Here is a 22985-nt window from a genome sequence, read left to right on the forward strand (position 1 = left end):
TTGACATGGGAGTGAAAATGAATTCCTGTCCCATCTTGTCCTGCAATTTGTTTTCCTGTGCTGTCCTGATCCCGCAAATTCTATATCCCTGGAATATTACTGTCCCTTCCCGATAAAAATCACTCCGATCCCGTTGCGCGCAGAAATATGTAGGCTATTGTGTTAATTTAGGAAGTATTTACAATAATTTCAGTAATGCAATATGCGACTGTGACATGTGGTTCTCTTACATATTTTAGTTAAATGCACTGACTGTAGGCCTAAGTCATATTCTATCAATGACCTAAATATAGATCGATTAAGGCTGGAGGATGAGGACAGAGACCCCAGCAGGATGGTCTGCTCTGCACAGGCATAAAACTGTAGCCTACAGCTGAGCACTGCGCACATATTAACATTTACAAGGCATTGACATTTACAACATGATCATCAAATATGTATAACCTGAGCGGCAGTACTGCATAAGTCAATCAATTTATTGTTCACTCTTCACCTCAGATGGCACGGTTTAGTAAAATACTCGAACAATTGGGATTGACAGTAAAGTTGTTGGGAGTTGAGCAGCTACAGTATGCCCGCTCTCAGGTTCGTAGCCTATTTGATTAAACCGCAGAATGTTTTACAAGCCATGTACTTCGTTCCTTTGTTGTCAAAGACAACTGAACTCCATCAAATTGAGCTAAAACATCTATCCTTGGGTTTAATGTTAATGTTAGTGATGGGTCCTTGGCTGCAACTGATGTAGGTTGGCAATTGAGGCAGCCTAGTAACTACAGAAGCTACAACTGGACCTAACAGAGAGCGAACTGGGAGAGGAGAAATTACAATTTATTTTGTTATCGATTTCTATTAAGTAAACTATATTAGGCCTAGCCTACATTGTTGGTTTTCTTTTATGAAATGCTACATACATTACATTTTTCCTGCCAAAATAGTTTAACACTATTCCTGTACTGACCTTTCCTGTGGACTGTTTGATACTGTCCCATCCTGTCCCGAACTTGACTCTAGAATTTGACTCCCATTCCTGACAGAATCCTGCGGGACCCGCAAGACCCATGGGAGTCCTGTTCCCCTGTCCTCTAGTCCCATCATCAGTATCTTGGTCTATGCTAGTTAGCTACTGTTAGCTGATAAACTTGCTAGGCATTTCTCAACTCACCTCTTCCGAAGAACTCATTTTAGCTGTCTTCCCTCGAAGTTCTTTGCCCCTGAACTTGTAGCTACAAGTGCGAAATATAGGAAAATAGTTAATATCATTATCAAGTGTTAATTTGTCAGCAGGTAGCTAATTAGACTATTTTGGTTAACTAGCTAACGTTAGCGTTAGTCTTTTAGCTAGCTAGCTACCACTAGCTAGGTACATATATAGTAGTTAACACAGTAACGTTCGCTAGCTAGCTACGTTACAGCACTGTACTTCTGTAATTTAGCGCTGCAAATTTGTTTATGGTAACGTAGCTAACGTTAGCTACTGTACATTACCGAGCTAACAAATTATTCTCAATATAGCTAATAACATAGCAATATTTTACTATTTATGGCCTGGTATTCTAGCTAGCTAAATTACCTACCTTTTGAAACCGTTGTTTGGAAAAACGAGCCAATATAATCCGACCATCCACAGTTCAGTCACTCTAAACTGAGGTAAATTTCGCGAGCAATTGAACAAGCCCACTGGTCCGCGAGACAACTTCTGGCGCCAAACAAAGCCCACTGGTCCGCGAGACAACTTCTGGCGCCAAACATACAACAGCGGGAAAGAGGGTGGAAAATCACTGACTGAACTCTCTCTGCCCAGTTGCCACTTGCCAGTGTTGCTGTTGTTGTCTGCCCATGGTGCTGACAGTCCAGCCAGTCTGTCTCTTCATTATCTGATAGAGCTCAATGGTTGACTGTTTCTTTCTATGTAGAATTATACATTTAGTCTGAGCTGCCAACTCTCAAGCATTGGCCATGAGTCACATGCATTTGACCAAATTCTCATGCTCTCAAGGCATTATATCTCATGCATTAAAAAGTACAGCGCATTAACCTTTCAACTGTGCTCCAAATCTATAGGATTATAATGATGACAGAACTATGTGAGCATGTATTTTGAATTTCGTGGTAGTACATTGACATTCGTGGTTGCAAATATGATTGCAAATGTGTAATTTAATTTAGCAAGCTTGTATCATATGTGAAAGATTTAACAATGGTCGCAAACTTGTAACTTGACATTTGTTCATACATTCAATAAGATTTGCAAGTATAATTTATTTTCAGAATTATTACAGGTCCATTTATGAGTATGAATATTCTGCTGTAAATAAAAAATACACTTGCAGATTTTGAATCTGCCGCACACAGAGTTCTGTAACTGTTGTCATGTTACCAAAATATTCATGAACTTGTAAAATGTTTTGTAAATTTGTAGAAAGAGATTTGCAAGTAAAAATGTGATTTATGCAGCTCTGGGGGCAGGATCTTTTACTCCTGACCAATCAGTTCCCTCTGCCAAAACCACAACCACCTAACCATTGGCTGGATTGTTGCATCAATCAAATCTCAGGAAGTAGCTCCCCACATGAGCAAGAGAGGATGAGTGAGGTAAATGCAGTGGCGATTTTAGCATGTCAATCTTGGTGGGGCAAACAATTTTTTTTTTTTTTTAATGCAAGCCAGCAAAGCCACTACACAACACTAAACAATACATTAACTGCACTATAACGGTGACTAATGGTGCCCACAAACTGTTAGGACCTACATAAAGCTGTCCCAACACCTTACCACTGCTACATCAGCAGAGCCTTGTCTGTCTGCGAAACAGTTCATCAGCCTCATTTACTGCCTTTAAAAAAAAAACATAGCTGATATGGCTGACTTGCTTAAACAAATGTGGTTTCTACTGACAATTGAGATGTACAAAATATGGCATAAGGGGACGATGAGCGGATAAGAGGCAATCCGTAATTTCGATTAAGACATTAATGAGCGAGCTAGGACGGACGTAGTCAATATAACTATTTTTTCAGCACTTTTGAAATGTACAGCGACAGAATTCAGAACATGGCCCATTCTTACAGCATTTTCCCTGTACAACAAGTCAGAACCATAGGATAAATAAAGGGGGCATATAAGCAGACATTGAAAGCTCTTACAATATTAGATGATTACATTTCTCTAAAACAGGCTATAGGCTACATGTGCTCCACCAAGTCAGAACAGTACGCGGAATTCAAATCAAATCAAATTTTATTGGTCACATGCGCCGAATACAACAGGTGCAGACATTACAGTGAAATGCTTACTTACAGCCCTTAACCAACAGTGCATTTATTTTAAACAAAAAAAGTAAAAATAAAAACAAAACAAAAAAAGTGTTGAGAAAAAAAAGAGCAGAAGTAAAATAAAGTGACAGTAGGGAGGCTATATGTACAGGGGGTACCGTTGCAGAGTCAATGTGCGGGGGCACCGGCTGGTTGAGGTAGTTGAGGTAATATAGGCAGGTTATCTTAGTGTCCTTGGGCACGGGGACTATAGTGGTCTGCTTGAAACATGTTGGTATTACAGACTCAGTCAGGGACATGTTGAAAATGTCAGTGAAGACACTTGCCAGTTGGTCAGCACATGCTCGGAGTACACGTCCTGGTAATCCGTCTGGCCCTGCGGCCTTGTGAATGTTGACCTGCTTAAAAGTCTTACTCACATCGGCTACGGAGAGCATGATCACATAGTCATCCGGAACAGCTGGTGCTCTCATGCATGCTTCAGTGTTGCTTGCCTCGAAGCAAGCATAGAAGTGGTTTAGCTCGTCTGGTAGGCTTGTGTCACTGGGCAGCTCGCGGCTGTGCTTCCCTTTGTAGTCTGTAATAGTTGCCACATCCGACGAGCGTCAGAGCCAGTGTAGTACGATTCAATCTTAGTCCTGTATTGACTCTTTGCCTGTTTGATGGTTCGTCGGAGGTCATAGCGGGATTTCTTATAAGCGTCCGGGTTAGAGTCCCGTTCCTTGAAAGTGGCAGCTCTACCCTTTAGCTCAGTGCGGATGTTTCCTGTAATCCATGGCTTCTGGTTGGGGTATGTACGTACGGTCACTGTGGGGACGACATCATCGATGCACTTACATTTACATTACATTTACATTTACGTCATTTAGCAGACGCTCTTATCCAGAGCGACTTACATTATTTTTTTTCATACCCCCTGTGGGAATCGAACCCACAACCCTGGCGTTGCAAACGCCATGCTCTATCAACTGAGCTACATCCCTGCCGGCCATTCCCTCCCCTACCCTGGACGATGCTGGGCCAATTGCGCGCCGCCCCATGGGTCTCCCGGTCACGGCCGGCTACGACAGAGCCTGGATACGAACCAGGATCTCTAGTGGCACAGCTAGCACTGCGATGCAGTGCCTTAGACCACTGCGCCACTCAGGAGACACTTGTTGATGAAGCCAGTGACTGATGTGGTGTACTCCTCAATGCTGTCAGTATATGCTGTCTGAAGAATCCCGGAACATGTTCCAGTCTGTGCTAGCAAAATAGTCCTGTAGCTTAGCATCTGCGTCATCTGACCACTTTTTTATTAACCGGGTCACTGGTGCTTCCTGCTTTAGTTTTTGCTTATAAGCAGGAATCAGGAGGATAGAGTTATGGTCAGATTTGCCAAATGGAGGGCGAGGGAGAGCTTTGTATGCGTCTCTGTGTGTGGAGTAAAGGTGGTCTAGAGTTTTTTTTCCTCTGGTTGCACATTTAACATGCTGGTAGAAATTAGGTAGAACGGATTTAAGTTTCCCTGCATTAAAGTCCCCGGCCACTTGGAGCGCTGCATCTGGATGAGCGTTTTCCTGTTGATTAATGGCCTTGTACAACTCATTCAGTGCAATCTTAATGCCAGCATTGGTTTGTGGTGGTAAATAGACAGCTATGAAAAATATAGATGAAAACTCTCTTGGTAAATAGTGTGGTCTACAGCTTATAAGATACTCTACCTCAGGCAGGCAAAACCTCGAGACTTCCTTAGTATTTGATTTTGTGCACCAGCTGTTGTTTACAAATATACACAGACCGCCACCCCTTGTCTTACCGGAGTCAGCCGTTCTGTCCTGCCGATGTAGCGTATAGCCTGCTAGCTGAATGTTATCATTGTCGTCGTTCAGCCACGACTCGGTGAAACAAAAGATATTACAGTTTTTAATGTCCCGTTGGTAGGATAACCGTAATCTTAAGTCGTCCAATTTATTTTCAAATGATTGAACGTTGGCTAATAGGATTGATGGAAGAGGCAGTTTACTCGCTCGCCGTCGGATCCTTACAAGGCACCCGATCTACGTCCACGATATCTCCGTCTCTTCCTCACGCGAATGACGGGGATTTGGGCCTTGTCGGGTGTCTGTATGATATCCTTCGCGGCCGCCTCTTTGAAGAAAAAAATCTTTGTCCAATACGAGGTGAGTAATCGCTGTCCTGATATCCAGAAGCTCTTTTTGGTTATAAGAGACGATGGCAGAAACATTATGTACAAAATAAATTACAAATAACGCGGAAAAACACACATAATAGTACAATTGGTTAGAGGGCTGTAAAACGGCAGCCATCTTCTCCGGCGCTGTTTAGAGTGAATTAAGAGGGCAAAATAGACCAAATTATTAGTGTGAGGCACATGGGCTACTAACATTTTACTACACAACATACACTTAGTATTACTTTCTTAGCTACAGTACACATATCTCCCTGGCATATTACATCATTTATGCAGCAGCATACAATACATTTTTGGACTCACCTTGTTGTGCTGTGCTCACTTGAACAGGAAGGTGGCGTGGCAGTTCTTTGTGGGCAAATTTTGTCATCAAAGTCTGGCATTCTCTGGATATACAGTGGGGAAAAAAAGTATTTAGTCAGCCACCAATTGTGCAAGTTCTCCCACTTAAAAAGATGAGAGGCCTGTAATTTTCATCATAGGTACATGTCAACTATGACAGACAAATTGAGATTTTTTTTCTCCAGAAAATCACATTGTAGGGTTTTTAATGAATTTATTTGCAAATTATGGTGGAAAATAAGTATTTGGTCACCTACAAACAAGCAAGATTTCTGGCTCTCACAGACCTATAACTTCTTCTTTAAGGAGGCTCCTCTGTCCTCCACTCGTTACCTGTATTAATGGCACCTGTTTGAACTTGTAATCGGTATAAAAGACACCTGTCCACAACCTCAAACAGTCACACTCCAAACTCCACTATGGCCAAGACCAAAGAGCTGTCAAAGGACACCAGAAACAAAATTGTAGACCTGCACCAGGCTGGGAAGACTGAATCTGCAATAGGTAAGCAGCTTGGTTTGAAGAAATCAACTGTGGGAGCAATTATTAGGAAATGGAAGACATACAAGACCACTGATAATCTCCCTCGATCTGGGGCTCTACGCAAGATCACACCCCGTGGGGTCAAAATGATCACAAGAACGGTGAGCAAAAATCCCAGAACCACACGGGGGGACCTAGTGAATGACCTGCAGAGAGCTGGGACCAAAGTAACAAAGCCTACCATCAGTAACACACTACGCCGCCAGGGACTCAAATCCTGCAGTGCCAGACGTGCCCCCCTGCTTAAGCCAGTACATGTCCAGGCCCGTCTGAAGATTGCTAGAGTGCATTTGGATGATCCAGAAGAGGATATGGAGAATGCCATATGGTCAGATGAAACCAAAATATAACTTTTTGGTAAAAATTCAACTCGTCGCGTTTGGAGGACAATGAATGCCAAGTTGCATCCAAAGAACACCATACCTACTGTGAAGCATGGGGGTGGAAACATTATGCTTTGGGGCTGTTTTTCTGCAAAGGGACCAGGATGACTGATCCGTGTAAAGGAAAGAATGAATGGGGCCATGTATCGTGAGATTTTGAGTGAAAACCTCCTTCCATCAGCAAGGGCATTGAAGATGTAACGTGGCTGGGTCTTTCAGCATGACAATGATCCCAAACACACCGCCCGGGCAACGAAGGAGTGGCTTCGTAAGAAGCATTTCAAGGTCCTGGAGTGGCCTAGCCAGTCTCCAGATCTCAACCCCATAGAAAATCTTTGGAGAGAGTTGAAAGTCCGTGTTGCCCAGCGACAGCCCCAAAACATCACTGCTCTAGAGGAGATCTGCATGGAGGAATGGGCCAAAATACCAGCAACAGTGTGTGAAAACCTTGAAGACTTACAGAAAACGTTTGACATTTACATTTACATTTAAGTCATTTAGCAGACGCTCTTATCCAGAGCGACTTACAAATTGGTGCATTCACCCCATAGCCAGTGGGTTAACCACTTTACCACAACATTTTTTTATTTTTTATTTTTTTTGGGGGGGGGCTAGACGGATTACTTCATCCTATCCCAGGTATTCCTTAAAGAGGTGGGGTTTCAAATGTCTCCGGAAGGTGGTGAGTGACTCCGCTGTCCTGGCGTCGTGAGGGAGCTTGTTCCACCATTGGGGTGCCAGAGCAGCGAACAGTTTTGACTGGGCTGAGCGGGAACTATGCTTCCGCAGAGGAAGGGGAGCCAGCAGGCCAGAGGTGGATGAACGCAATGCCCTCGTTTGGGTGTAGGGACTGATCAGAGCCTGAAGGTACGGAGGTGCCGTTCCCCTCACTGCTCCATAGGCAAGCACCATGGTCTTGTAACGGATGCAAGCTTCAACTGGAAGCCAGTGGAGTGTGCGGAGGAGGGGGATGACGTGAGAGAACTTGGGAAGGTTGAACACCAGACGGGCTGCGGCATTCTGGATGAGTTGTAGGGGTTTAATGGCACAGGCAGGGAGCCCAGCCAACAGCGAGTTGCAGTAATCCAGACGGGAGATGACAAGTGCCTGGATTAGGACCTGTGCCGCTTCCTGTGTAAGGCAGGGTCGTACTCTCCGAATGTTGTAGAGCATGAACCTGCAGGATCGGGTCACCGCCTTGATGTTAGCGGAGAACGACAGGGTGTTGTCCAGGGTCACGCCAAGGCTCTTCGCACTCTGGGAGGAGGACACAACGGAGTTGTCAACCGTGATGGCGAGATCATGGAACGGGCAGTCCTTCCCCGGGAGGAAGAGCAGCTCCGTCTTGCCAGGGTTCAGCTTGAGGTGGTGATCCGTCATCCATACTGATATGTCGGCCAGACATGCAGAGATGCGATTCGCCACCTGGTTATTAGAAGGGGGAAAGGAGAAGATTAGTTGTGTATCGTCAGCGTAGCAATGATAGGAGAGGCCATGTGAGGATATGACAGAGCCAAGTGACTTGGTGTATAGGTAGAAAAGGAGAGGGCCTAGAACTGAGCCCTGGGGGACACCAGTGGTGAGAGCACGTGGTGCGGAGACAGCTTCTCGCCACGCCACTTGGTAGGAGCGACCGGTCAGGTAGGACGCAATCCAGGAGTGAGCCGCGCCGGAGATGCCCAGCTCGGAGAGGGTGGAGAGGAGGATCTGATGGTTCACAGTATCAAAGGCAGCAGACAGGTCTAGAAGGACAAGAGCAGAGGAGAGAGAGTTAGCTTTAGCAGTGCGGAGAGCCTCCGTGACACAGAGAAGAGCAGTCTCAGTTGAATGACCAGTCCTGAAACCTGACTGGTTTGGATCAAGAAGGTCATTCTGAGAGAGATAGCAAGAGAGTTGGCTAAAGACGGCACGCTCAATAGTTTTGGAAAGAAAAGAAAGAAGGGATACTGGGCTGTATTGTTGACATCAGTGGGATCGAGTGTTGGTTTTTTGAGAAGGGGTGCAACTCTCGCTCTCTTGAAGACGGAAGGGACATGGCCAGCGGTCAAGGATGAGTTGATCAGCGAGGTGAGGTAGGGGAGAAGGTCACCGGAGATGGTCTGGAGAAGAGAGGAGGGGATGGGGTCAAGCGGGCAGGTTGTTGGGCGGCCTGCAGTCACTAGTCGCAAGATTTTATCTGGAGAGAGAGGGGAGAAAGAAGTCAAAGCATAGGGTAGGGCAGTGTGAGCAGGACCAGCAGTGTCATTAGACTTAACAAACGAGGATCGGATGTCGTCAACCTTCTTTTCAAAGTGGTTGACGAAGTCATCCACAGAGAGGGAGTAGGGGATTCAGCAGTGAGGAGAATGTGGCAAAGAGCTTCCTAGGGTTAGAGGCAGATGCTTGGAATTTAGAGTGGTAGAAAGTGGCCTTAGCAGCAGAAACAGATGAAGAAAATGTAGAGAGGAGGGAGTGAAAAGATGCCAGGTCGGCAGGGAGTTTAGTTTTCTTCCATTTCCGCTCAGCTGCCCGGAGCTCCGTTCTGTGAGCTCGCAATGAGTCATCAAGCCACGGAGCTGGAGGGGAGGACCGAGCCGGCCGGGAGGATAGGGGACACAGGGAGTCAAAGGATGCAGAAAGGGAGGAGAGGAGGGTTGAGGAGGCAGAATCAGGAGATTGGAGGGAGAAGGATTGAGCAGAGGGAAGAGATGATAGGATGGAAGAGGAGAGAGTAGTGGGAGAGAGAGAGCGAAGGTTGCAGCGGCGCGTTACCATCTGTGTAGGGGCAGAGTGAGTAGTGTTGGAGGAGAGCGAGAGAGAAAAGGATACAAAGTAGTGGTCGGAGACATGGAGGGGAGTTGCAGTGAGATTAGTAGAAGAGCAACATCTAGTAAAGATGAAGTCAAGCGTATTGCCTGCCTTGTGAGTAGGGGGGGGCGGTGAGAGGGTGAGGTCAAAAGAGGAGAGGAGTGGAAAGAAGGAGGCAGAGAGAAATGAGTCAAATGTAGACGTAGGGAGGTTGAAATCCCCCAAAACTGTGAAGGGTGAGCCATCCTCAGGAAAGGAACTTATCAAGGCGTCAAGCTCATTGATGAACTCTCATGTGTCATTGCCAACAAAGGGTATATAACAAAGTATTGAGAAACTTTTGTTATTGACCAAATACTTATTTTCCACCATAATTTGCAAATAAATTCATTAAAAATCCTACAATGTGATTTTCTGGAATTTTTTTTCTCGTTTTGTCTGTCATAGTTGACGTGTACCTATGATGAAAATTACAGGCCTCTCATCTTTTTAAGTGGGAGAACTTGCACAATTGGTGGCTGACTAAATACTTTTTCCCCCCACTGTATATCCCAGACAAGACTGAAGAATAGGACAAATAGGCTGCATTTATTTAGGTAGCTCAAGTCTGATCTTTCTTTTCACAAATTGGTATTTTGACCAATCAGATCAGCTCTGAAAAAGAGCTGATGTGAACAGATCTGATGTGATTGGTCAAAAGACCTATTAGTGGAAAACACTATTGGGCTGCCTGTCTAAAACGCAGCTAGGGACAAGTGAAGTCAGTTCTTGTGTACGTAGCAGTTCCTATGAATTTGAGTGGGTATATTCAGTACATGTTAAATGGCTACAAGACAGAGATATGGAAACGTGCTGTAATCAAAGGGCACTGAATGCCCCAGTATTCAGGCAGGCAGCTTGAAGCAGATGTGTGTCACCATCCAGGTCCTTGTCACAGCATGCAGTGGCATGATAGGGAGATGACAATAAATACATGATGTACGTTTCACCACCAAAGCCATGTTAGCATTTACTGCACATTGCTCAACAATCCAACCATTTTGTCAGTAACTAGTCTTTAAAATATAGCTTCAAATATATATTTTTTATTTTCTAGAAAACTAGCTAACAATAGCTACACTGCAGTGATGATGGTGGGAGTTAGCTAGCTTTCCCACAGTAGTTTCAATTTAGCTATCTAGCTAGCTAATGGCATTTATAATCAACTTCATCAATCAAATGGTTAACTAACTAGCAAATATATTAATTTTCCCTTCGCATCTAAAGCTGCCTGATAAGGTTAGCTAGTTAATAGTGAAGCTAGTGTCAAGTTGCGTCAATTCAAATCTGGTATAGGAACAAAAAGAGGTCAATACACGTCTTCTAAAATAGACTAGTATTTTAATTAATGCAAACACTTGAATGGTGAATATGATGTTCGTATATACGGGCCCACTGAAAAACCACGCAGGGCAGACAGAGAACTGAGCTTTTGTTATAAGTTCTTCTTTAAATACTCTGACAGAGATAGTTCCCGCTCCCTGCTGCGCCTGTCAGAGTAGAGGCTGGGTGTGGTTTAAACTAACCCAACCTATCGATGGCGCACAGGCTGGTCCCAGCCCCTTGGCGCTTCACTGTTGCCGGGCATTAGTTGTTATCTTTACAACTTGTCTCGAGTCAGCAACCTCAGACATAGTTTGTTCTTCTTCATTGTAGCAGAACACATGTCCTTGAGCGGTTAAACAAAGAGGCAGTGTGTGTGTGAGTCACAAGTCTGTCTCAGCCTACCCCCTAACGGTTCCTCACATTAATCACAGCTTGTCATGTTAAACAATCTATATATCAGTACAGCACAAACCTATTATGTTTAATCATTAATGTATTCTTTCTAAGCTAGGCATCACATCTAGTAAGAAAATAGATCCCCACAATCCCCCTTTTCACACCCGCTGGGTGTGGACCCAAAATAAGAAAACCCAAAATAAGAAATTTCAGGGAAATTTAGGATTCCCCCTTTTGACACCCACTAGGGTGTCACTCATTAAAATACAATACAAACAAAAATAATCACACTTTTATTAATAGGCAATAATGATAATAAAAAGGCCTTCAGTCTTCCATCTACACCTAACTTGTACTAGGTTGGCTACCAGCCACCCAGGAACTTCAAACCTTCACCTAAGGAAAGACAAACATTCACAATAGTTAAAATGGATTAAAACATAAAAACACAAACAGGGAATTTTGATTCCCCCTTTAGACACCCACTAGGGTGTCACTCCACCACCTCACCAATAGCAAACCAAGGGTCATCCTTTGTCAACCCCATTTTCCTCCGAAAGCTAGACTCAGTGTCTGCATCTCCTTCTTGTGCCTCCAGCAAAGGCATCATACCAGCAGTGTGCACGACATCATACCAGCAGCATGCACGACATCATACCAGCAGCGTGCACGACATCTGTAACAGACTTTCTCAGACAAGGGATAATACAGGCAGCACAGCATCAAAATTAAAAACATAACAATTAAGGTCAGAAATCCAGTAACCACCAGTGCAGCATACTTACCAAACCACTCACCCAACCAAGAAAACAGTCTGTTTTCTTCCACTCCAGCCATGCTCTTCATTTCAGCTGATAGTTTATCTAAACCAACTAGGGCTTTAGAGATACTCCCGTCAGGACTGGTATTGCTGAACGGGGTTTGGTACCTTTGGTGGTGGTTCGACTGGATCTGTCCCTATCCGGTCGGGGCTGGTGGTGGTTATTGGCAGCACTTTTATGGTGAACATCCCCATCGAATCTCCCCCCGTTCTTTCCAATCCTTACCGTCTTTACCCCCATTCATTTCTAGTGCTGACTTCAATGCTTTCAGCACCCTCTCGGTCTCCTGGTTGGTCATATTTAATTTTAATCTACCGTGATCTAACTATCCACGTTTATTTATTACTCCTAGTGATCTATTTCCTTAGCACTGAATTGAATGATATAACTCAGGTCCCCGACCTTTTATTTACCCGTAGGTCAACCAAACCGATATTAGATCTCTGACTAATATCAAATGTACTACATACACTCAGTAAACCTCCTCAGTATAACCTAGAACCTGGCCTGTAATATGTTCACAATTACAGGACCTTGCCTTGGAGAGAACCTAGCCCGTACAGCTACGGGACCTTGCCTTGGAGAGAACCTAGCCCGTACAGCTACGGGACCTTGCCTTGGAGAGAACCTAGCCCGTACAGCTACGGGACCTTGCCTTGGAGAGAACCTAGCCCGTACAGCTACGGGACCTTGCCTTGGAGAGAACCTAGCCCGTACAGCTACGGGACCTTGCCTTGGAGAGAACCTAGCCCGTACAGCTACGGGACCTTGCCTTGGAGAGAACCTAGCCCGTACAGCTACGGGACCTTGCCTTGGAGAGAACCTAGCCCGTACAGCTACGGGACCTTGCCTGTATTTATTATCCGTGGATCATTCAAACCGATATTAGTGCGCCGACTAATATCTAATGTACTTCATTCACACGATTGGGTTGGCTTCCCAAACTTCACTCAGTCTCGTTAATAATAGTCCCAGACTTATTAACCACAATCAAACTTGATACCTGGTATCTAGTACATTACATTCGTTGTTATACAGTGGGGAGAACAAGTATTTGATACACTGCCGACTTTGCAGGTTTTCCTACTTACAAAGCATGTAGAGGTCTGTAATTTTTATCATAGGTACACTTCAACTGTGAGAGACGGAATCTAAAACAAAAATCCAGAAAATCACATTGTATGATTTTTAAGTAATTAATTTGCATTTTATTGCATGACATACAGTGGGGAAAAAAAGTATTTAGTCAGCCACCAATTGTGCATGTTCTCCCACTTAAAAAGATGAGAGAGGCCTGTAATTTTCATCATAGGTACACGTCAACTATGACAGACAAAATGAGATTTTTTTTTCCAGAAAATCACATTGTAGGATTTTTTATGAATTTATTTGCAAAAAATTGTGGAAAATAAGTATTTGGTCAATAACATAAGTTTCTCAATACTTTGTTATATACCCTTTGTTGGCAATGACACAGGTCAAACGTTTTCTGTAAGTCTTCACAAGGTTTTCACACACTGTTGCTGGTACTTTGGCCCATTCCTCCATGCAGATCTCCTCTAGAGTAGTGATGTTTTGGGGCTGTCGCTGAGCAGCACGGACTTTCAACTCCCTCCAAAGATGTTCTATGGGGTTGAGATCTGGAGACTGGCTAGGCCACTCCAGGACCTTGAAATGCTTCTTACGAAGCCACTCCTTCGTTGCCCGGGCAGTGTGTTTGGGATCATTGTCATGCTGAAAGACCCAGCCACGTTTCATCTTCAATGCCCTTGCTGATGGAAGGAGGTTTTCACTCAATCTCACGATACATGGCCCCATTCATTCTTTCCTTTACACGGATCAGTCGTCCTGGTCCCTTTGCAGAAAAACAGCCCCAAAGCATGATGTTTCCACCCCCATGCTTCACAGTAGGTGTGGTGTTCTTTGGATGCAACTCAGCATTCTTTGTCCTCCAAACACGACGAGTTGAGTTTTTACCAAAAAGTTATATTTTGGTTTCATCTGACCATATGACATTCTCCCAATCCTCTTCTGGATCATCCAAATGCACTCTAGCAATTTTCAGACGGGCCTGGACATGTACTGGCTTAAGCAGGGGGACACGTCTGGCACTGCAGGATTTGAGTCGCTGGCGGCGTAGTGTGTTACTGATGGTAGGCTTTGTTACTTTGGGCCCAGCTCTCTGCAGGTCATTCACTAGGTCCCCCCGTGTGGTTCTGGGATTTTTGCTCACCGTTCTTGTGATCATTTTGACCCCACGGGGTGAGATCTTGCGTGGAGCCCCAGATCGAGGGAGATTATCAGTGGTCTTGTATGTCTTCCATTTCCTAATAATTGCTCCCACAGTTGATTTCTTCAAATCAAGCTGCTTACCTATTGCAGATTCAGTCTTCCCAGCCTGGTGCAGGTCTACAATTTTGTTTCTGGTGTCCTTTGACAGCTCTTTGGTCTTGGCCATAGTGGAGTTTGGAGTGTGACTGTTTGAGGTTGTGGACAGGTGTCTTTTATACTGATAACAAGTTCAAACAGGTGCCATTAATACAGCTAACGAGTGGAGGACAGAGGAGCCTCTTAAAGAAGAAGTTACAGGTCTGTGAGAGCCAGAAATCTTGCTTGTTTGTAGGTGACCAAATACTTATTTTCCACCATAATTTGCAAATAAATTCATTAAAAATCCTACAATGTGATTTTCTGGATTTTTTTTCCTCAATTTGTCTGTCATAGTTGACGTGTACCTATGATGAAAATTACAGGCCTCTCTCATCTTTTTAAGTGGGAGAACTTGCACAATTGGTGGCTGACTAAATACTTTTTTCCCCCACTGTAAGTATTTGATACATCAGAAAAGCAGAACTTTATATTTGGTACAGAAACCTTTGTTTGCAATTACAGAGATCATATGTTTCCTGTAGGTCTTGACCAGGTTTGCACACACTGCAGCAGGGATTTTGGCCCACTCCTCCATACAGACCTTCTCCAGATCCTTCAGGTTTCAGGGCTATCGCTGGGCAATCAGACTTTCAGCTCCCTCCAAAGATTTTCTATTGGGTTCAGGTCTGGAGACTGGCTAGGCCACTCCAGGACCTTGAGATGCTTCTTACGGAGCCACTCCTTAGTTGCCCTGGCTGTGTGTTTCAGGTCGTTGTCATGCTGGAAGACCCAGCCACGACCCATCTTCAATGCTCTTACTGAGGGAAGGAGGTTGTTGGCCAAGATTGTTGGCTCGCGATACATGGCACCATCCATCCTCCCCTCAAAACGGTGCAGTCGTCCTGTCCCCTTTGCAGAAAAGCATCCCCAAAGAATGATGTTTCCACCTCCATGCTTCACGGTTGGGATGGTGTTCTTGGGGTTGTACTCATCCTTCTTCTTCCTCCAAACACGGCGAGTGGAGTTTAGACCAAAAAGCTCTATTTTTGTCTCATCAGACCACATGACCTTCTCCCATTCCTCCTCTGGATCATCCAGATGGTCTTTGGTAAACTTGAGACGGGCCTGGACATGGACTGGCTTGAGCAAGGGGACCTTGCGTGCGCTGCAGGATTTTAATCCATGACGGCGTAGTGTGTTACTAATGGTTTTCTTTGAGACTGTGGTCCCAGCTCTCTTCAGGTCATTGACCAGGTCCTGCCGTGTAGTTCTGGGCTGATCCCTCACCTTCCTCATGATCATTGATGCCCCACGAGGTGAGATATTGCATGGAGTCCCAGACCGAGGGTGATTGACGTCATCTTGAACTTCTTCCATTTTCTAATAATTGCGCCAACAGTTGTTGCCTTCTCACCAAGCTGCTTGCCTATTGTCCTGTAGCCCATCCCAGCCTTGTGCAGGTCTACCATTTTATCCCTGATGTCCTTACACAGCTCTCTGGTCTTGGCCATTGTGGAGAGGTTGGAGTCTGTTTGAGTGTGTGGACAGGTGTCTTTTATACAGGTAACGAGTTCAAACAGGTGCAGTTAATACAGGTAATGAGTGGAGAACAGGAGGGCTTCTTAAAGAAAAACTAACAGGGCTGTGAGAGCCAGAATTCTTACTGGTTGGTAGGTGATCAAATACTTATGTCATGCAATAAAATGCAAATTAATTACTTAAAAAACATACAATGTGACTTTCTGGATTTTTGTCTTAGATTCCGTCTCTCACAGTTGAAGTGTACCTATGATAAAAATTACAGACCTCTACATGCTTTGTAAGTAGGAAAACCTGCAAAATCTGCAGTGTATCAAATACTTGTTCTCCCCACTGTACCTACGGTTACCCACACACATTCCGGTTAAGTACGCCGACTAACCACATACACAACTGGTAGTTACTACCTAGCATATTTCATTCACTCGTTATATCATCAACGATCGATCGGTTTTAAAATTGCATTCACCACAATACACGCTTCATACATTCAACTAATAATTGTTAATTACGTTTTCAACTTTATGAATTATACAATTTGGTAGCTTACATCAAACAGGTGTCTCACAAAATAAATTTGGATAATGCCAATATGCAGAACTTTAGTTATTCACAAAAGGTGTCTGCTTACTTTTTTGTCTGACCGGTCAGGATTTGTGAGGCACACCGTCCGACGACAGCAATGGCCAATCGGCCGGACAAGTTCCAGCGAAGTCCTTCTACCAGATCACGTCGGGGTCACCAATTGTTAAGTTGTGTCATTCGAATCTGGTATCAGAACAGAATTTAACACTAAGTCACTGAATATATTCTCAGCTTTTTTATTAATATAATTAGTCAAGCAAATAAATGGTAAATGCAATCTTCGTATATACGGGCTCACTGTAACACCTCACAGGGCTAACAGAGAACTAACTGCTCAAACACAAAGTTATTCTTTAATACTCTGACAGAGATAGTTCCCGCTCAAAGCGGTCCTGTCAGAGTAGAGGCTGAGCGTGGTTTAAACTTACTCAGCCTATCGTTGGCGCACAGGCTGGTCACAGCCTCTTGGCGCTTCACGGTTGCCGGGCATCAGTTGTTTTTGCAACTTGTCTCGAGAGTCAGCAACCACAGACATAGTTTCCTCTTCTTCATTGTTGCAGTACACATCCTTGAGCGGTTTAACAAAGAGGCAGTGTGTGTGTGTGTCACAAGTCTATCTCAGCCTCCCCCCTAACGGTTCCTCACATTAGTCACAGCTTGTTATGTTAAACAATCTATATCAGTACAGCACAACCCTATTATGTTTGATATTTAATATATTATTTTTAAGCTAGGCATCACATCTAATTATAAGAAAATAGATCCCAACAATACCAAAACTGTTGATATAGTACATGCAGTAAGCTATGGATTTTCTGTTGACAGAAGATACGTTTCTCACCTGTGCTCTTGGTGAAATGTCTGAACTATTGATGCCACTGTGTACCTGCTTAGGTTAGGCTGTACTCTCAGTGTTAGTCCGTGGTTTATTACATGGTCCACAATTGTAGCACGAATTTCGTTACACAGATTTGGTTGTCTTCTTCTTTGTGCATGTCCTACCCCTCCTCCAGGTCTTCCTCTCCCTCTTCCTCTTCCTCTGACACCGTCCATTTTTTTTTGAAGACAGGTGAACTTACCTGTTGCCTTTTTATAGTGCTTAAACCTGATTGGTGTGTCTACAATTAAGCACCAGTGTGTGTGCACACCTGGTGGCTGTGTTTAACCAATTGGTTCATGGGTGTGTTCATTTGAAAGCCTTTGCTTTGAAATTGCAAGGAAATGACATCATGATACATTTCTGTGTCAAATGCATACAAGTGTGTTTAGTGTTTTGCAAATTACTGTGTGTAATGTTTTGCAAAAAGTGTGAAGCTGACAATGTGCTTAGTTGTGCAAATCTAGGCCAGTGTTTTGCTCCTTGAGTGTAAGGTTTTAATTGTGGGAAAGTTGTAATTTTAGTGTGTAAGCAATTGATTTTTTAAATTTTTATAACCAACGTTTTGACAGACAAGCTGTCTTCATCAGGTGACAAACACTGTGGGTCACAAGTTTATATCGTGTCAAAGGACACACACAGGTGTCTATAATCATGGCCGGGTGTGGCCTGATTTCGTTGGGAAGGGCTCGTAAACAATCTTTTCAAGGTAAAGCCTACACCTGTTGTATTCATCATATGCGACAAATCAAATTTGATTTAAACAGTACTAATTTTAATTGTATCCCTCCCTGGAAAAGCACACCTAATTCAACTTGTCAACTAATCATCAATCCCTCGATGAGTTGAATCAGGTGTTTCTGTCTTCGACTACAACAAAAATGTGTGGTTTTATTTGGAGCTAATCAAATGCTAATCTGCCATAAAGCAGCAGTCCTCCTGTAGTGTGTATTCAAGTGGTTTTTATTTGAAATATTATAAACAACTGAAAGGTGTTATTAAATGGTTTATATTAATTGAATTCATGGTCAAATGAAATGACTTTATCTCCATCCAGGGTCACACACAGGTAAGTTCATTGACCATTCCTGCTCAGTTGATAAATGTTGCAAGGCTGAAGAGAGACTTCTAGTAAACATGGATCATCAAAGTTTAAATGTACTTATGGAGTGCACATCATCATCATCAGGAAATCAACAGTGAATTCATGGAATGATAAGGATGGAGAAGATGAGTGGATCCTCCTCTGGTGTTCATCTTGTGTAATTAGTGTCAGATATTAACAACTCACCCAGAGTAAAGACGTATTTTATTATTAAACATAAAATTGGATTAAAACCATGTCATGTTTATAACTTGGGAGGTATACGTTTCAGTTTAATAAACACTTTTATACATCATTTATGTAAGAGTTCATTGTTTTAATGTTCATACTATAAAATACAATTCTGCCTATCAAATTATATTACAATTACACATTACATTGAGAGAAAACATTATTGTTGTTGATAGTTCTATGAATATAATTTATATACAAATAATTCAACAGTGTCTATGTACAGTACCAGTCAAAAGTTTGGACACTCCTACTCTTTTAAGGGTTTTTCTTGATTTTTACTATTTTGTACATTGTAGAATAATAGTGAAGACATCAAAACTATGAAATAACACATATGGAATCATGTAGTAACCAAAAGCGTTAAACAAATAAAAAAATATTTTATATTTGAGATTCTTCAAGTAGCCACCCTGTGCCTTGATGCTTTGCACACTCTTGGCAATCTCTCAACCAGCTCACCTGGAATGCTTTTCATTTATATTTATTGATAGAACATTACATACATCACCGTCCAATTTCAAGAGAATTCTAAAGTTCTTTACTCTTTTTAGAACATTGGTGTTTCTTTAGCTTGTATGACTGACTGAAACTCTTCCCACACTGAGAGCAGTGGAACGGCTTCTCTCCTGTGTGAATGCGCTGGTGTATCTTTAAATCTCCTGACTGACTGAAACTCTTCCCACACTGGGAGCAGTGGAATGGCTTCTCTCCTGTGTGAATGTGCTGGTGTCTCTTTAAATCTCCTGACCCCCTGAAACTCTTCCCACACTGGGAGCAGTGGAATGGCTTCTCTCCTGTGTGAATGTGCTGGTGTCTCTTTAACTCTCCTGACCGACTGAAACTCTTCCCACACTGGGAGCAGTGGAACGGCTTCTCTCCTGTGTGAATGTGCTGGTGTCTCTTTAACTCTCCTGACTGACTGAAACTCTTCCCACACTGGGAGCAGTGGAATGGCTTCTCTCCTGTGTGAATGTGCTGGTGTCTCTTTAAATCTCCTGACCCCCTGAAACTCTTCCCACACTGGGAGCAGTGGAACGGCTTCTCTCCTGTGTGAATGCGCTGGTGTGTCTTTAAATCTCCTGACCGACTGAAACTCTTCCCACACTGGGAGCAGTGGAACGGCTTCTCTCCTGTGTGAATGCGCTGGTGTGTCTTTAAATGTTCTGACCGACTGAAACTCTTCCCACACTGGGAGCAGTGGAACGGCTTCTCTCCTGTGTGAATGCGCTGGTGTATCTTTAACTCTCCTGACTGACTGAAACTCTTCCCACACTGGGAGCAGTGGAACGGCTTCTCTCCTGTGTGAATGCGCTGGTGTATCTTTAAATCTCCTGACTGACTGAAACTCTTCCCACACTGAGAACAGCGGTGTGGTCGTGGCTTGTCCGTCTCTCTCTGTTTCCTGGTGGGAGCTGGATTGGAGGAACCTGATGTGGTTCCATGGTGTTGTGAGCTGCTGGAGGACATGAGATTCTCTGATCTGATCTCTCCACTCCTCAACAGTCTGACATACTCATCATGGTGACATCTCTTTATGTGCTTGAGGAGGAAGATCTGAGAGGTGAAGGAGAACGGACAGCCAGAACACGAGAAGATCTGGAACTGGGACGACTCAGCGTTCACATCTGAGAGATGGAGAGGAGAGAGAAAGAGAGAGTAATTAAAATAAGAGAAATGAAGTTCACAAGGTGCATGCATGATCATTATTTTTCCAGCCCACTTGACATGAACAGAGCAAATGCAGGACCAGTATGATAATACACAACACAAAATATATTTAACATCAATGATGACTTTCAATTGAGAAATGAGTAATAATTATGTAATAGGAGGTTAAAAAAAATCTATGTAAGAGGAGTGAACAGAGGAGGATATAAACTCAGCAAAAAAAGAAGCGTCCCTTTTTCAGGACCCTAAAAATCAAGATAACTTCACAGATCTTCATTGTAAAGGGTTTAAACACTGTTTCCCATGCTTGTTCAATGAACCATAAACAATTACTGAACATGCACCTGTGGAACGGTCGTTAAGACACTAACAGCTTACAGATGGTAGGAAATTGAGGTCACAGTTATGAAAACTTAGGCCTTTCTACTGACTCTGAAAAACACCAAAAGAAAGATGCCCAGGGTCCCTGCTCATCTGTGTGAACGTGCCTAAGGCATGCTGCAAAGAGGCATGAGGACTGCAGATGTGGCCAGGGCAATAAATTGCCATGTCCGTACTGTGAGACGCCTACGACAGCGCTACAGGGAGACAGGACGGACAGCTGATTGTCCTCACATTGGCAGACCACGTGTAACAACATCTGCACAGGATCGGTACATCCGAACATCACACCTGCGGGACAGGTACAGGATGCCTACAACAACTACCAGAGTTACACCAGGAACGCACAATCCCTCCATCAGTGCTCAGACTGTCCGCAATAGGTTGAGAGCGGCTGGTCTGAGGGCTTGTAGGCCTGTTGTAAGGCAGGTCCTCACCAGACATCACCGGCAACAACGTCGCCTATGGGCACAAACCCACCGTCGCTGGACCAGACAGGACTGGCAAAAAGTGCTCTTCACTGACGAGTCGCGGTTTTGTCTCACCAGGGGTGATGGTCGGATTCACGTTTATCGTCGAAGGAATGAGCGTTACACCAAGGCCTGTACTCTAGAGCGGGTTCGATTTGGAGGTGCAGGGTCCGTCATGGTCTGGGTCAGTGTGTCACAGCATCGGAAGAGTGGGATAACATATCACAGCAAGAACTGGCAAATCTGGTGCAGTCCATGAGGAGGAGATGCACTGCAGTACTTAATGCAGCTGGTGGCCACACCAGATACTGACTGTTACTTTTGATTTTGACCCCCCCTTTGTTCAGGGACACATAATTCCATTTCTGTTAGTCACATGTCTGGAACTTGTTCAGTTTATGTCTGTTGTTGAACCTTGTTATGTTCATACAATTATTTACATGTTAAGTTTGCTGAAAATAAACGCAGTTGACAGTGAGAGGGCATTTCTTTTTTTGCTGAGTTTAGTAAGGGCAGTGCTCTTAATGTTCCAGAGGAAGATAGAGAGGGATGAAGAGAGGAGGAAGAGGGGAGAGAGAGTCAAGTACCTTTAGCAGAGCTCTTTTTGTCCCAGAGGTAGTCGAAGACAATGCCCAGGTCTCTGGCGTACTCCTCTCCGTACCAAACCAATAGCTCCTCTCCAACAGCTATAGGCTTACAGCAGCGGTATAGAATCTCTCCTCTGTACTGGAAGGCCACCAGATTCTGTTCTTCTTCTCTACGAGCACAGTTCACATACCTGAGAGAGAGAGGGCGAGAGAGAGAGAGAGGGTTAATTATGTACAAGAGATATATTTCTTGAGGTTATCAACTATCAAATAGAGTATGGGACAGGTAGGTACAGAGAAACAGGAGGAGGAAGAGGACTGTGAGACTTCCTCTGTACTTAGAGAGAAACAGGAGGAAGAGGACTGAGACTTCCTCTGTACTTACAGAGAGAAACAGGAGAGAGACAGAGACAGAAACAGGAGGAAGAGGACTGAGAGACTTCCTATGTACTTCCAGAGAGAAACAGGAGGAGACTGAGGACTGTGAGACTTCCTCTGTACTTACAGAGAGAAACAGGAGGAGAGAGACAGAGAGAGAAACAGGAGGAAGAGGACCGAGAGACTTCCTCTGTACTTACAGAGAGAAACAGGAGGAAGAGGACTGAGAGACTTCCTCTGTACTTACAGAGAGAAACAGGAGGAGAGAGACAGAGAGAGAAACAGGAGGAAGAGGACCGAGAGACTTCCTCTGTACTTACAGAGAGAAACAGGAGGAGGAAGACGACTGAGTCCTCTTCCTCCTGTTTCTCTGTACTTAACAAAGAGAAACAGGAGGAGACTGAGGACTGTGAGACTTCCTCTGTCCTTACAAAGAGAAACAGGAGGAGGAAGAGGAAGTCTAACAGAAGGAGGAAGAGGACTGTGAGAATTCCTCTGTACTTACAGAGAGAAACAGGAGGAGGAAGAGGACTGAGTACTTCACAGTGTTGCTTACCTCATCCAGTTGGAGTGAGTGTCTCTCCCAGCATCAATGTAGTCGTCCCAGTGCTTGCTCTTGTAGATCTGAGGAAAACAACAATTCATATTTACAGTTTTGATCAGGTTGGACAAAATGTAAGCATAGCGC

At 44.0% G+C, this 22985-nt stretch overlaps 1 pseudogene across 1 annotated transcript in view; it reads right to left on the minus strand.

Annotated features, from left to right (window-relative positions):
• Positions 1-22985, minus strand: part of LOC311107254 (histone-lysine N-methyltransferase PRDM9-like) — a 38787-nt pseudogene that overhangs the window by 10022 nt on the left and 5780 nt on the right. The window contains exons 5-7 of the transcript in view: positions 22854-22921; positions 21920-22110; positions 20154-20438 (exon numbers count right to left, since the gene is read on the minus strand). The product of the transcript in view is annotated as a histone-lysine N-methyltransferase PRDM9-like (transcript). The remainder of the gene's footprint in view (positions 1-20153; positions 20439-21919; positions 22111-22853; positions 22922-22985) is intronic.

The sequence above is a fragment of the Coregonus lavaretus genome, assembly GCF_964263955.1.
Source record: "Coregonus lavaretus genome assembly, chromosome: 32".
NCBI classification, from domain to species: Eukaryota; Metazoa; Chordata; class Actinopteri; order Salmoniformes; family Salmonidae; genus Coregonus; species Coregonus lavaretus.